This window comes from Anguilla rostrata, chromosome 1 (genome assembly GCF_018555375.3).
Source record: "Anguilla rostrata isolate EN2019 chromosome 1, ASM1855537v3, whole genome shotgun sequence".
NCBI classification, from domain to species: domain Eukaryota; kingdom Metazoa; phylum Chordata; class Actinopteri; order Anguilliformes; family Anguillidae; genus Anguilla; species Anguilla rostrata.
The window spans coordinates 7,811,191-7,826,406 of NC_057933.1; the positions used below are offsets into that span (position 1 = coordinate 7,811,191).

The following is a 15,216-nucleotide window of genomic DNA, read 5'->3' on the forward strand; positions in this document are numbered from 1 at the left end:
GGAGCGAGTGCGGGGCGGAGCGGACCGAGTGCGGGGCAGAGCGGACTGAGTGTGGGGCGGAGCGGAGCGGACCGAGTGCGGGGCAGAGCGGACCGAGTGCGGGGCGGAGCGAGTGCGGGGCGGAGCGGAGCGAGTGCGGGGCGGAGCGGAGCGCGCTCCTAATGACAGGGCAGGCAGGCTGAGGGGCCGAGGGGCTGAGGGGCCGGGAGCAGACAGAATCAATCACGGGAGGAGGAAAACAAACACGGGGCGATGGCGAAATTCGAGGCGACTCAGGTTCCCTTTGTCGGGAGCGCTCAACCCGAACCCGTCCCCCCCCCCACCCCCCCACCCCCCTCTCTGTTATATCACAATACCTGTGAACTCCGCTCCCCTCTCGTCTGGTGACTGGCTCTCGGCCAATCAGAATCTAGAACAGGCAACCACCGCACAATAGAGAGTAAACACGGTCGAGGGAAAGCCCTGGGGGTGGAGGGGGGGGCGGGGCGGAAGTTAATGGGTGTGTGTTGGGAGTGTGAGCTCTTTCTTTCTGCTTGGCTGGCACCAGCACAATGGCAGGAGCTCGTCAGACAGGTACCTGCAGCTCCTCGTGCCACCGTTTACCCACGATGCACCGGGGTTGGCCTACTTTCTTCAGACGAGTCCCGCCTCGCTTTTGTCTTTCTGCGATGAGCCGCTCGTCGTTCGAACTGCAATTAAATATCCCCAAATCAAGGTCACCGAGTGCAGAATCTCGTTTTGGTTTTTTTTTCACACCTTGCTCGGTACAGGAGGCCTGGTTCCCACAGAACAGCCCGACCCAGTCACCTGCCACCAGTCCCTCACCCGCCCACGCACACCCCCGCGACTACTTCTACTCCTCAGCCGTAGCGTGAAAAACTCAGACTATTTTCCTAATGACAAGGGGGGGGGGAGGGGGGGGCAAATGTTTTCAAAACCCAGACATGATGTAAAATGATTTTTTTTTTTGTTGTTAAAATCAGAGCTGCTGGGAGGAAGAAGAAGTTCCCCTGGGGAGACGTAACTGAACCTGGACGGTGGTCGGGCTACGCAAACCAAACTGAGGCCCGCGTCCCAAGCCAACAGAGAGGACTCAAGCGGGGGCTTTCACGCTAATGCTAATGTAATGCTCACGCTAACGTACATGCATTCGACCCTGTTTTTTTTTTTTTTTTTTAAAAGAGAAACCCAAACAAGCCTTTGACTCTCCGTTCCTTCCGTCTTTCAACAGGCGGCGGTGAGGCCCTCAGCCACTTCCTGCGTGTGCCACCGGGGCCCCAGGGCCCCAGGCCCCTCGGACCCCACCGAAAAGCTGCGGTGGAACACAGGAAACCAGGGGAGCATGTCCAAATGCACCCTCTGTGCGTGCGTGTGCGTGTGTGTGTGTGCATTTGAGAGAGAGGAAAAGAGGTAGAGAGAGAGAGCGAGAGAGAAAGAGAGAGATGAGGGAGAAAAAAAGAAAGGTAAGAGAAAGGGAAAGAGAGGGAGAGAGCGAGGGATGTTCAGTTACAAAACAGAGCGTAACTTTTAAACTGACAAAATTCTGAAATGACTGCACAAAATGGCGTCCTAACAGCTCCAGGCCCACGGGCCCAGTCCCCCCCCCCAAATTAGGCTCATCCTAAGAGCGGGCTCACCTCTCTCTCCTCTGTCCTCATTAAGGGCCCCAAATTTCATAATCACCACATGTAACCTGCTACTTCCTCAACTGGCAGGAGAGAGAGAGAGTAAGACAGAGAGAGATTGAGTGCAGTTTTACCTCCGTCCCATTTCAGCCTGTCAAAATCTTCCCAGAAATCTCTCAACTTCTTCATATCAGTCAGTCATTTCTAACCTCATAATTGCACGTTACGGACACTTTTTTTGAATGGTTTTCAGACAGTGACAGGCTCAGAATGGAGAAGGCTAAATCACAGGAGAGGTTCGTGTTTGTACGCCGCGAAAACGTTCATAGCGAACACGCCAAGCATCACTCTTCACATCCAAAGTTTGAAAAATAAATTGCACATTTTTCTGCTGCCATTGTACCCCCCCCCCCCCAGGCCAGAAATTACCTTAACTCTACATGTGACCCAAAGAGGAAATTTTAGCAATTTTCTGAATCTTGGGAGAGCTTATTATTGCCCTGGCAACGGTCCCCCCCTAATGGTTGAGAAAACAAAGCATGTTTGACGAGTTTCGTAATCGCACATCTACATTTATGCACACCTGCACAAACAGGGATTACTCTGGAAACCCTTTGAATGATTTGGCGCTCTGTGTGAGCTGATAAAAGCTCTGCTGTGTGCTGTTTCCAAACGGCTCACCTCGTCCTCCATCTTGACACCCCCTGGCTGCAGGGCCCCCCCCCCTCCACCCCTCTCCCTCAGGTGCCACAGCACTCAGAGTCTCTGAATGAATTAGGCTCTGGATCAGCGGCCGTTGAAGGTGTGATTCAGGTCGTGGCTGCAGGGTAAACCGGCAGAGTGGCAACATGTGCACACATGCACACACACACACACACACACACACACACACACACACACACACACACACAGACACGCATGCATGCACACACGCACGTACGCACTCACACACATGCACACGCACGCACACACACACGCACACACATGCACGCACACACACACACACACGCATGCATGCACGCACGCATGCACACAAACACACACACACACACACACACACACACACACACACACACACACACACACACACACAGACACACACACTCACACACACACACACACACACACACACACACGCATGCATGCACACACGCACACACATGCACGCACACACACACACACACACGCATGCATGTACGCAGGCACGCACACACACACACACGTATGCATGTACGCACGCACGCACACACACACACACGTACACTCACACACATGCACACACACGCACATGCACGCACGTACGCACATGCAGCGAGAACTGACAGACACGCACACACACATACACTGTGTGTGTGAGTGAATGCATGCAACGTGCCTGCAACGACTGTGCATGGTTTTCCCTTTCACAGTGCGTCCGACTTTCCGAAATTCCAATATTTTCGGCATTCACGTCCCACTTCCGCACTTACATAACATCCCGGCCTGGACTCCTCAGCACGGAGGGAACGGTTCGTCCCCGTGTGATTGTGTTCGCCTGGGCCTCCTTGATTAATCACCAACGCTTTATCAACCTCCGATATCAGCCCCTCCGGTGAGCGTGTACGCGCAGGCGAAATGGGGGACGACGGTGGGCACTCTCAGATTAAATATTCTGGGTAAAGGCACTGTGATTTCCTGTGGTTTGGTAAGTACCAGGACGGCTGAGATGGACAGACACCGGTCGGTCCTGGAGGGCCACGCGTCCTGCTCATTTCTGGGAGCGTTTTAACACATAACTGATCAATTTAAGACGATGTGTTTTAGCTGAAATGGGCCAGATACGGTCCCCACACCTTGTGTCCCGACTACACTGGGCGCTCATTTTAAAAATACAACACAAAAACCAAAAAAAGCAGATATTTGTGGCCCTCCCCTCCAGGAAGTGAGCCCAGTTACAGCCCCCACGCCCCCCCATTGTTCTCCTCACACTGTGGGTTATGGCCTCCTTTTTCTGAGGTCCACAATGACATGCACAACTTGCCTTCTCAGAAGACAAGTAATTCCTCCCCTTACTCCCTGATAAAGAAAGCATGCTGGGAAATTACCCCAATATCAGCGTTTAGTGATCTGTGGTTGGGGTGCTTTCCATTTCGTCTTTATTTTCAGTTTTAGAGACACAATCTAGGCTTTTGTGGTAGTTTCTATATGTCGCCATATATTTTAACCACTGCTAGGGCTCGTAGACCCTAAACTTCCTCCCTTCCTTGTCTGAATGCTTATTCTCCTGCCATACACTGGCTGAAAGAGTCTCTTTCAGTTCGAGATCCGACCACAAACCCTTCTGACACACTGTGTAAATCTGTGATACCGCTGAAGGCTGTTTTTTTTTTTTTTTTTTTTTATACTTTGAGGCCTGTTGACATTATCTAGAGATAGAGCAAGAGAGAAAGAGTGAAAGAGAAAAAGAGAAAAATAAAGGGAGAAAAAAAGAGAGACTTCGCGTGTAACCAGAAAAAAAGCCATGCCCGGTTCCAGGTCCACCGACGTGCCGAGACTCATAACGAGCGCTGGTCAGACTCTCCTGGGTTTCAGCCCCCCCCGCCCCCGCCACCCCCCCACACTGACGTCAGGTTCACTGGGATGCAAAGTCCCCGCGTTCAGCCTGAAAAGTTATGGCTTCCTTGAAAAGGGATTTTAAAAGGGACCTTTTCTAAGAAGCCAAGCAGAGCTAGTTAAAATGCAAGGCGGGTCGGTGCCCCAGAGCAGTGTCTGGCACAACGCTGGCACAGAGCCCGCCCATGGGGGTACTGCACCCCCGCCCGCCCCCCGCCAGCCCCCGCCTGCACCCCACCACCCCCAAATAAAACAGCAGGAGGGGCATGAAGCCCAAATCACACTTAAAACTCTCCCTGGTGGTGGGGGGGGCTGTGGTCGCCAGGCTGGGGGGGGGGGGGGCATTCTAGGCGGGGTATGACTGCGGGAAGGTTCCGCTCAGTCCTGCCCCCTTCCCACTCCCACCCCCACCCCCACCCCCACCCCCACCAGGACCAAACCCAAGCAGATACACAGCCATTCATTTTAATAACTCCACTTGTTTTTCCCCGCTGCCAGCAGCCGTTACCATATTTCACAGCCCACAGAGAGCGGGAAATGGGCACTGCTCTCAGTCTGGGACGTGCTCTGGAGACAAGGGTTTTTTAGGTTTCTTCCGCCCCCCCCACTTTGGCAAGTGACCCTTTGAGCCCCCAGCTGACATCATCTCTGCCTGCGGGGAGGGTGGGGTGGGGTCGGGGGGGGGGGGGAGCGAGGCACGCCAGTGTCGTAAATCAGGTCCCCCAAACAGGAACAGAGCGCGTCCGCGTTCTCCGCGGGACAAAGCGGCCATTTAAAAAGGGCCCAGATCGGGTCTCCGCTCAGACGTCAGCAGCGTCCGGGACGCTCGCCACAAAGGCCGGCCAATCACGCGGCTCGTGATACCTACGTCCCGCGTCTCCTCCTGACGGGCACTCGGCCACCTGTACCCCCCCCCCCCCCCCCCTCACCGGGACGTCCTGTCCGCCCGGCTCGCACCCTGACCCACGCCACATCTGTGCCTATTCAAGCCGGCCGGTCCCTCAGGGGGCCCGGTGGACTCAGTTTCAAAGCACGATCCCCCGGACGAACCGCGGTCTGGGGGGGGGGGGGGCGGGGCGGTGTAGCCCCCACCTCCAAATGCCCCCCTCCTAAAAAAAAAAATCCAGCTGGACATCCTCTCTCGCCCGCTCCGTTCCACAGCGATAGATTTTCCCAAGTGCAACGGCACACGAACCCCACACACGGTCACCGCTCAGCAGAACAAACGGAGACAGCGCCGCAGCCGCCAACAGCCCACAGAGAGTCCGCCAGATCCCCGCAGGGCGTCCCGGACCGCGCCTCCACTCGGGCCCCGCCCCCTTCCGGGCCACGCCTCGTCGTTTTCTTCCCCTGCCGTGCCGCCCGGAGGCCAAACGGACCCCAAACGCACGTCCCGCTCCAGCACGTCCGTCCGCACCCACGGTGCAGAGCCTTACCGGGAGGGGCTTCTTTAGCGCGCGGCGACAGAGCGTGCGGCTGGACGGCCCCGCCCACAGGGGCTATCGTACCGGAAGGTCGCTCTCCTTGTCCTTCGGAGCTCCTTGTGGGCACCAACCAACCCCCCCCCCTCCCCGACATTTTCAGGCCACCTTTTCTTTCAGCGGCTTTCAGAGTCCCTAACCTGGAGGGGAAAGGTGTGGTAGTAGTGGGTGGTAGTACCTGTCATTGTGGACCGGAGGGGTTAGCGTGGGTGGGTGGAAGGTAGTACCTGTCACTGCAGACTGGGGGAAGGGGGGGAGGAGGGGGGTTGTTAATTGAAAAGAAAAAAAACACACACACACACACACACACAAACACACACACACACACACACACACACAACACACACACACACACACACACACACACACACACACACACACCTTGGCCCTGAAGGCTTTCTCACACCCGCCCCTTAAGTGCAGGCAGCCTGAAGCCGTAGCTAACCCGCGCTAATCTCTGGCAGAGACGCCAAGCCCCGCCTCCTCGGCAGAACGGGGGACGGCCGCGAGCGCTCGCTCCATCACGCGTAATTACCCATAATCCCCTCTGTCACTCCTCGAACCTCTCTCCAGCTCAGCTGGCGAAGTGCAAGACGTTCCTAAACAATGCCTCAGAACCACCAGCTTCCTCTTTATCGTTCACCGTCACAAAAACCGGGGCAATCTTTCCACCCCCGCCGCGAAAATACATACGCTGAAATGTCACGGGTCAACAAGCCTGATCCTGCGCAGCCACAGGACCCGCAGGGTTTTCACCTTAATGTCAGCAACAAATCTAACTGTGTTTATTTACGCGGCCATTTTCCTTTTACAGTAAGCGCTTCACAAGTGTTTCTCCGGGACCAGGGCTGGGAACTCCTGCTAAATCATTAGGTGCATTAAAAACACATTTCACATTCGTATCCTGTACAGACTGGCATTTTTAAATCCAGCATTAATTTTCCCGGTTATCCCAGGATGCACTGCAGTCAGAATACTCATTTACTCAAAACCGGGCTTTTGACAAGAAATAAAACATTGACTAGTCAGCAGAATTTCAGCCAGAGTTCTTGGTAAACAAGACGGCATTTTTCTGCGATTAGAAGTACTGAAATGTACGAATGTGGACTGACAAACAAAAGCTGCAGATGCAGCTGTTTACAAAAGATGACATATTGCTCCTATCACCGGCAGATCACAGCTGAAAAGCTGCAGTAAAAATGCAAAGCAGTGTGGCGTAGCATCAACAGCGTATGCAAATGACGAACTGAGATAAGCCACAACAGTTATGCAAGCACAGCATGCTTCCAGGGGTGTGGAACCCTGTCCAGGGTTTTAAAACACACACACACACACACGTGCACACACACGCCCACCAACTGTATCAACGGTGTCATGTAAGCAACAAAAAGAAAGATAAACAAAAGATTTACATTTTAAATTTGCTGCTGTTTAACTGTTAAGCGTTCGCATATGGAAAACAACAGGAGCCCCTACAGAACCGGTTACACGTAACCCCAGCGAAGTCAAACAAGCACACACACTCCAAACTGCGTTTCCCACCTGCGTGGCCATCCAAGGACAGACAGTTAGCTCTTCATTCTGAGCGTTCGCTGGCGGCTAACATGACACTGGTGGCTAACATGGTGGCTAACATGGTGCTGGGTGCTAACATGGTGGCTAACATGGCACTGGTGGCTAACATGGTCGCTAACATGGCGCTGGTGGCTAACATGGTGGCTAACATGGCACTGGGTGCTAACATGGTGGCTAACATGGTCGCTAACATGGCGCTGGTGGCTAACATGGTGGCTAAAATGGAGCTGGGTGCTAACATGGTAGCTAACATGTGCGCTGATGGCTGACATGGTGGCTAACATGGCACTGGTGGCTAACATGGTGGCTAACATGTGCGCTGATGGCTGACATGGTGCTGCTAGCAGGGAGAATAATCAGTCAAAAAAGCAGTCACTAGGATTCCATAGGAGGCTGAGCTATGAGTGTTCTGTTCGGGTAGAGGGTGGGGGGTGATGGGTAGAGGTTGTGGGTGATGGGTTGGGGGATGTGGGTATACATTTGGGAGGGTGGGGGGGGGCACTTCAGTTGAGCCTTGGAAGTTGCCAGCATGCATTTTTGTTTGTTTTTTTTGAGATATCTTTGTGTTATTGTTTGCTCTGAATGTGAATATAACAAAAGGAAATGTGTGGTATGCAATCACAAGGCAAGCTCACTGGATTCATTTCACAACTGGGGGGGGTCGAAACACAGAGAAAAACATGTGGGGGGTGGGAGAGGGCAAATAATAGGAGTGGACAACAGAAGCGGGCAGGCAACACATTCAGAAGCATAACTTCTCGTTTATAACACTGACTTATCAGTGCTGAGAGACTTGCTTACGTTAAAAACAAAAGCGAGGAGGTCAAAAGTGGGGACCCCCCCACGTCCCTTTCCGGTGCACCTGCAGTGAGTGGGAGCACAGGTGCTGCGGGACAGGGGGGTATACATTTCAGGAAGGTAGCGAGCACACAAAACAAGAGAGGACAGCGAATGGACTGCAACTGCACAGGTTTTCCAGGCAAGTTTTTAAAAAAACCACACTGTCAGCCGAGACAGGAGAACACAGACGAGGTCACACCAGCGGCCTTGAGCAAAGCACTGCACCACAAGGACAGAGGGTTGCTATGGTTCAACCACACAAACGGACAAACAGACAGACGGATGGACAGGCAGGCAGGCAGGTGTGCACCGCGAAGGCTAACAGTTCTACAGTTTAACCCTTAAAGGTGTACGATCACAAACACGTGATTAGAATGTTCTTAACTGAACATCCTAGTGCTGATGTAACAATGGCTACTGGCCACTGAGCGCAGTGGAGTTCTAGAACACTGACATAGAATGACTTCGGGAAAAAAAACACTCCAAAAACGTACTCTTCAAAGGGTTAATAAGAGGAACTACACCACGCAATTTCAACACCACAAATTTGACGCCGCAATATCTTGATGACGACGTTCACGTGATGAGACATCAGAAATGCTGCGTCCTCTGCCTGAAAACCCTTAGAGGAATTTTCTGGATGCTTCTCTCCGAAATGTGACAGCTTTCTGATTTACTGCTTTTTTTTTATTCCCCCCCTCGTCAAGTGCTTTCACCATCCCCAGTTCTTTATTTTTCTTCTTCTTTTTTCTTCTTCTGGCCCGCATTTGAAAGAGCACGGTCGAGAGAGCGCAGAGAAACGTAGCCTTCCTGCTTCAGTCAGTACCACAATTCATTTCCCCCTCGATGTAGCATGAAGCTGTCCCCTGCTCCACTGGTCCCGAACTACAAACTCAACGTGCACTGACTGACACACCAGCAACACCACGAACACTTACACTGAACACTGAACACTGAACGCAGGCCAAGGCCGAATAAAGACATGCGGGAGTACTACACACACACACACACACACACACACACATGCACTCATACACACATGCCACACACACACTGCACACACACACACATGCACACACGCACACATGCACACACGCACACAGCACACACACACACACACACACACACGCACGCACACACACACACACACACACACACACACTCACACACACACACACTCACACACACACACACATGCACACACACACACAGACGCACACACTCACACACACTCACACACACGCACACACTCGCACACACTCGCACACACGCACACACTCACACACACGCACACACACGCACACACTCACACACATACACATACAAGCACACGCACGCACGCACGCACGCACACATAAGCGCATGCACACATACACAAGCACCTGCACACACACACATTACATTCACACGCAGAAAGCCCCAAAGACGTGGAAGCGGGGTCTTGTTGGTACTGGCTCGATCCTGCCGAGAGGCTCTCGCTGTTGCTTCATTGTGCTGGAGTCTATTCAAGACACACACTCACACACACACACGCACACTCACACAAATCACAGAGCGGGGAAAAAACACGTATTCACGTTACACTTTACCGCCAAGCGGAGACAAAGGGGGGCGAGGTGAGGTGCAGGGCGAGGTGCGCCCGCGGCGGGCGGCCCCCGTTGGGAGGCGCGGGCCCGTGACCGGCCCCTCACAGGTGCGGCGGAGCGTGGCGGGGACACGCCCCGGCCCAGGTGAGCTCATACCGGGGCTGTCAGAGCGCTGAGGGACGGGCTGCTAGAGGAGCCGCCCAGGCGACGGACTGACCCACATTCAGCAGGGCCCGCTCAACACCGCTCAACACTACTGAACACCGCTCAACACCGCTCAACACTACTGAACACCACTCAACAGGGCCCGCTCAACACTACTGAACACCGCTCAACACTACTGAACACCGCTCAACACTACTGAACACCGCTCAACACCGCTCAACACTACTGAACACCGCTCAACACCGCTCAACACCGCTCAACACTACTGAACACCGCTCAGCAGGGCCAGCTCAACACCGCTCAACACTACTGAACACCGCTCAGCAGGGCCGCTCAACACCGCTCAGCAGGGCCACTGAACACCGCTCAACAGGGCCCGCTCAACACCGCTCAATAGGGCCGCTCAACAGGGCCGCTCAACCCCGCTCAGCGATGCTCAACACCGCTCAACTCCGCTTAGCAGGGCTGCTCAGCACCGCAAGTTATTTCTCTGTTCACACACTAATTCCAGCGCATTCTCTCAGCTGATTTCACTGCACGCCACCTTACTGCACCAAGCTAATGCAGAATGAGGGGCTGCGGCATGCGGCGCTGCTGCGCTGCTAGGCAACCGGACTGCGCCCGCGGTAACGAAGCCCACAGGGCGGGGTCAACGCCGCTGTCCCAGACTCGCACGGGCCTGCATCATCGGGGGGTTCGCCCCAAACTGACCCTTTCACCCAGCACTGAGACAACCCCCATAAACTCACCCCCCAGCCCCAAGCGCTACCACCCTCACCTGTCCCTCGCCTTCTGGTGCCCTGCAGGGTTTGGGTGAGCTTTCATTTTTCAGTTCTTAACCCTTCAAGGTGTGACATCACAAACGTGTGATTAGAATGTTCTTAACTGAACATTCTAACGCTGATGTAACAATCACTGCTGGTGACTGAAAGCAAAAAACCAACTCTTCAATGGGGTTAATTCCTGCTAACCCCCCCGCCCCCCCCCCTCCCCGCCGCCAGGCGTGTACGTGCGTGCAGGGGCTCCCTCAACGCCGGCGGGGTAACACGCCGTCAGTCATCGCCGACGGGCAGCGATTACCCCACACCCCGCCTGTGACACCGGGCACGTCACACAGCCGACCGCTGTTCAGATCAGCGCGTTACTCACCCAGAGTCAACCGACAGCAACACACACACACACACACATACACACACACACACACACTCACATACACCGATATGCACACACACACACTCATACACACACACCGACACACACACACACACACACACACACACACCGACACACACACACACACACACACACATACACACCACACACACACACCGATACGCACACACACACACACACACACACACACACACACCACACACCGATACGCACACACACCCCACAAACATACACACACACACACACACACCCATACGCACACACAACACACACAACACGATTGCACACATCACCACACACACACACACCGATACGCACACACACATCTGCCGCAGCGCAATAGAAACCAAAGTTTCACCGTACGCAGTAATGGCACAGTAATCATATCGGCACACAAGCGACGTGCGGCGAAACAGCCGACTGTAAAAGCGTTGTGACGTCAACCACAGAGCGCACCAGTGATCGCGAGCGGCTGCAAGTTCAATAAGCCCCAGATAGTTCTGGGATAGATTGGCACTCGTCGTGGTGCAGTCTGGAGACCGTTGAAAGATGGGCAGACTGCTGTTCTGACAAGTTTCTACATCAAAAAATGGTTGCTGGTTACAACTTGCCTAGCTGCTACAACAACAACAACAACAACAACAACAAAGAAAAAATTACATATACCATTAATACCAAGGACTATTGTACAGAACATCAATGTCATGGACATGATTAAGACATGTTGAACTTCATTAAAAGAATATTCCTTAACTAGCACTGTGAATGAGCAAAGCTGAGGATTAGGAAATGATAGTAGCTGGATGTTTTTCAGTATGCAGCCTTGTATTGAGTTAGCCAGTCTCGACCTAGCGCATGACTATGACTCAAGAATGATTGACTTGTATGCAGATCGGTATGATGGCACAAGCAACCACAAACGTTTCGTTCTGCAGAACTGGCCGACCAATCGATTCTACGACTACCGTCACCGGGTACGAAGGAGTCAAGTGGGAAGGCGGGGGCATTGAGCTAACGGTTCGTAGCGCAAAAAAAACACACACACACACACACAGAACTGGCCCAACCTTTGGAGCGGTTTTTTTGTACCTTCAGCTCAACTGCTTTATGCAAATCAATCCGTCTTACCTGGAAGAGCCGTGAACCTTGCTCAACGGGCGTGGCGCCTGTGTGCGTTCCGTCCCATCAGGCCCTGTGTGTGCGTGCGCGGGCGAGCGAGCGAGCGAGCGAGACAACGTCAGCAGCGGGATCAGAGTGTGGGCCGCAATCTCGAGTGTCACCTCCTTAGGGCCCGTTTCTGTCAGAGTGAAATACAATGATTGCGTTTCTCACAAGGCCACCTACATAGCATGTTCAATACTGCGCAAACGAGCACATAACCGGAGCAGACACAAATAACTTCCCTCCGCAACACTAATAATACGCGTTTTACTAAAAGCAACCTGTTCCGGTTAAAATACCAAACCAAACACGGCCATACACTCACGGCAGGTGATACATACACTCACGGTAGAGCAGTTGCCTTTCCAAACAAAATTAGACAAATCTGAGCTAAAATAAGAAACTGTAATGAAGCACACAGCATGGAAATGTAATTCTTTGAGGTACTACCAGATGATTTTGCAGTTTTTTAAAATCAGTAACATGTTATACTCTTGACTGGAGCCAAACTCCCAGCTGCTACACAACACGCTGTCTTACAGAACAGAACCCTAGCGACATGACAAGAGCGTTCTGCAGGGAAAAAGAGCCATCTAGTGGTATGGCAGGGGTACTGCACCATCAACAGATCCAAGGTGGGCAAAGCCATCCAGAAGAAACTATCAGTGCTGCAGACTGTGTTACATCGGACCAGACAGTCTCCAAACACAGTAACACATGCTTTTTAATCAGCTTTGTTTTAATTTAATTTAACCCACCATTGAGTCTGCCATCAACAAGCAGAAGAGAAACAGTACTGTTCCACTCCCTCAGGCATGGCAAACTATCGTTTCTCTCTCACTCACTCTCTCTCTCTCACACACACACACACACACTTTCTTTCTCTCTCTCTCTCTCTCACACACACACACGCGCGCACACACACACACCGCTCTCACTCTCACAGACATGCAGACAGACACAGAGAGACACACACACTTACTCACACACAGACACACACACACACACACACACAATTAACAGGGAATGACTCTCCTTGTTGTTCTCATAGCTCAAGGACACAACCAAAGAAAACGTTTCTCAGAGTTTTTGTGAAGAGCTGATGCAGACTTTAGCACGATAATGGGAGTGTGAATGAGATGCAACTTTGTTCGCTACAGAAAGACAAGTGTCAGAATTTAGGCTATATTTCTATATTTGGGCTATATTATATCCACTCCCATGGATCCCTGTACTCTACAGTGTTACTTTAATAGGTCCTTAACTTCATTTTAAAAACAGAGTTTAAGTTCTGCATATTTTTCAGACCATATGGTATGGTTTGGGACTTTGATATGTGTGTGTGTGAGTGGCAAGGTCTGGCACATGTTGCTATGGTTACAATACTATCAGAATACATCATCAATGGACATCAATCTCTTTTTACTTTTTTGACAATTTAAACCTCTCTAGTACCGTATTACCTTTACAGACAGGTTTTTTTCTTGCAAAACAATGTGTGGCACCTCCATTTTACAGTGCAGGGCCTCTGACAGACAGTCCAGAATTGAGTGGCCACAGCCTCAAACACTATTTCAAGGCACTCGTTAGCCTTGGTTTCTGGTCAGTTCAAAGTGGGCAAAACAAACGTACCACAGTATACAACGTACCGTGTACAAATAAAAAATATTCATTTAAAAAAACATTTTTTACTTGCTCCCCGGGTGTACTTTTCCCACACAGAAAGAGAATAAAAGAGGTACCTTACCTGCGGGTAATGCTACCGTATGAGAACTAATTCTAAATGTTGGCATCTGTTACGAATACTGAACTCATAGATGAAAACAGATATCAGACCGTGCAGAAAATATACTCGAGGCGAATCTGATAAGTCGACAAACGCACCCAACCACCACTCAGACAATTTGAACACATCAGTATGTAAACAATTTTTAGGCCTACCTTATGCGGCACATCAGCGGAAACCCAAGTTTCACATTCAGGTGCATGGGCAATGTAGGTTCCAAATTTATTTTTAGAAAACTTAAACTATAAAAACTCCACATTTATTTCGAAAATTAAGCGGTAAAATAGAGGTAATTTCTTGTACTTAGTGAATCGCAGTATGTGCCATTTCATAGCCCAGCCTAGAGCTCCTCCCAGTGGCTGAAATATGAATGACATCATAAAGACTTCCTTTTTTTTTTTTTTTAGGTGACGGCAATGATACAAATTGATCTGCCATGATGGGGATGACCGATGATGAACTGCTCATGAAATGCGACCACGGGGGCTTCTTAATTACTGACAACTGGTCGATAAAACGACGGTATGACAATGCTCACAGGAAGCAGAACATGAACACCAGAATCTAAAAACCCCAACCTTAGTCTTTATAAGGAAACGCTCCATTTGCACGTTAGCTCCGATCGTTATCCAGTCTTGTTGGTGTCCGTAAACAAATACGGAGTCTAGAGTAGGAAAATAATGAGAAAATCGCAATTTAACTGTGGGAACTACACTAGAACACACATTTGAAAAACTTAAGTTAACCACAAGAGGGCAGTGGAATACAGTTCCACCCTGACAACTGTGCGACAAATTAATTGGAAAAATCTGCGAGTATTTCGGGGTGTAAATTTCTGAAGTGTGTCTTAGCAGGTAATGCATATGACACTATCTTTAAACAACACAATATTAAAACCCTTAGATAGACAGGTTTTTTATGCTTTAATTTAATAGTGTATTTTTGCCTAATTATATTTTCCCTCAGTTATCCAGTTCAGGAGTAACATTTAAAATCAAATCTATTCAGATACTGTTCAAGTTGAAAGCCTTGCTCAAAAATATTCACGCGTTCTTCTCGCTCTCCTTCTCGAAGGCTCTATTGATCCATGTTTACAGACCCATCGTTATTGAAAAGGTCACATTACCAGAACAGATTGCATTATGTTGCATTTACCATTTTGGTTCATACTGGTAATGGATAAAAAGCAAGCATGAGTACAGTACTTTGGTATTCAATTTCCTCAAGATCAT

The 15,216-nt window shown here is 51.1% G+C and overlaps 1 long non-coding RNA gene across 1 annotated transcript in view; it reads right to left on the reverse strand.

Annotated features, from left to right (window-relative positions):
* The window catches only part of LOC135240403 (uncharacterized), a 60,099-nt gene extending 45,192 nt beyond the window's left edge, over nucleotides 1-14,907 (reverse strand). Inside the window, exon 1 of the long non-coding RNA XR_010325686.1 lies at nucleotides 14,140-14,907. This is a non-coding gene — a long non-coding RNA (uncharacterized LOC135240403). The remainder of the gene's footprint in view (nucleotides 1-14,139) is intronic.
* Between the last annotated feature and the right edge of the window lie 309 nt (nucleotides 14,908-15,216).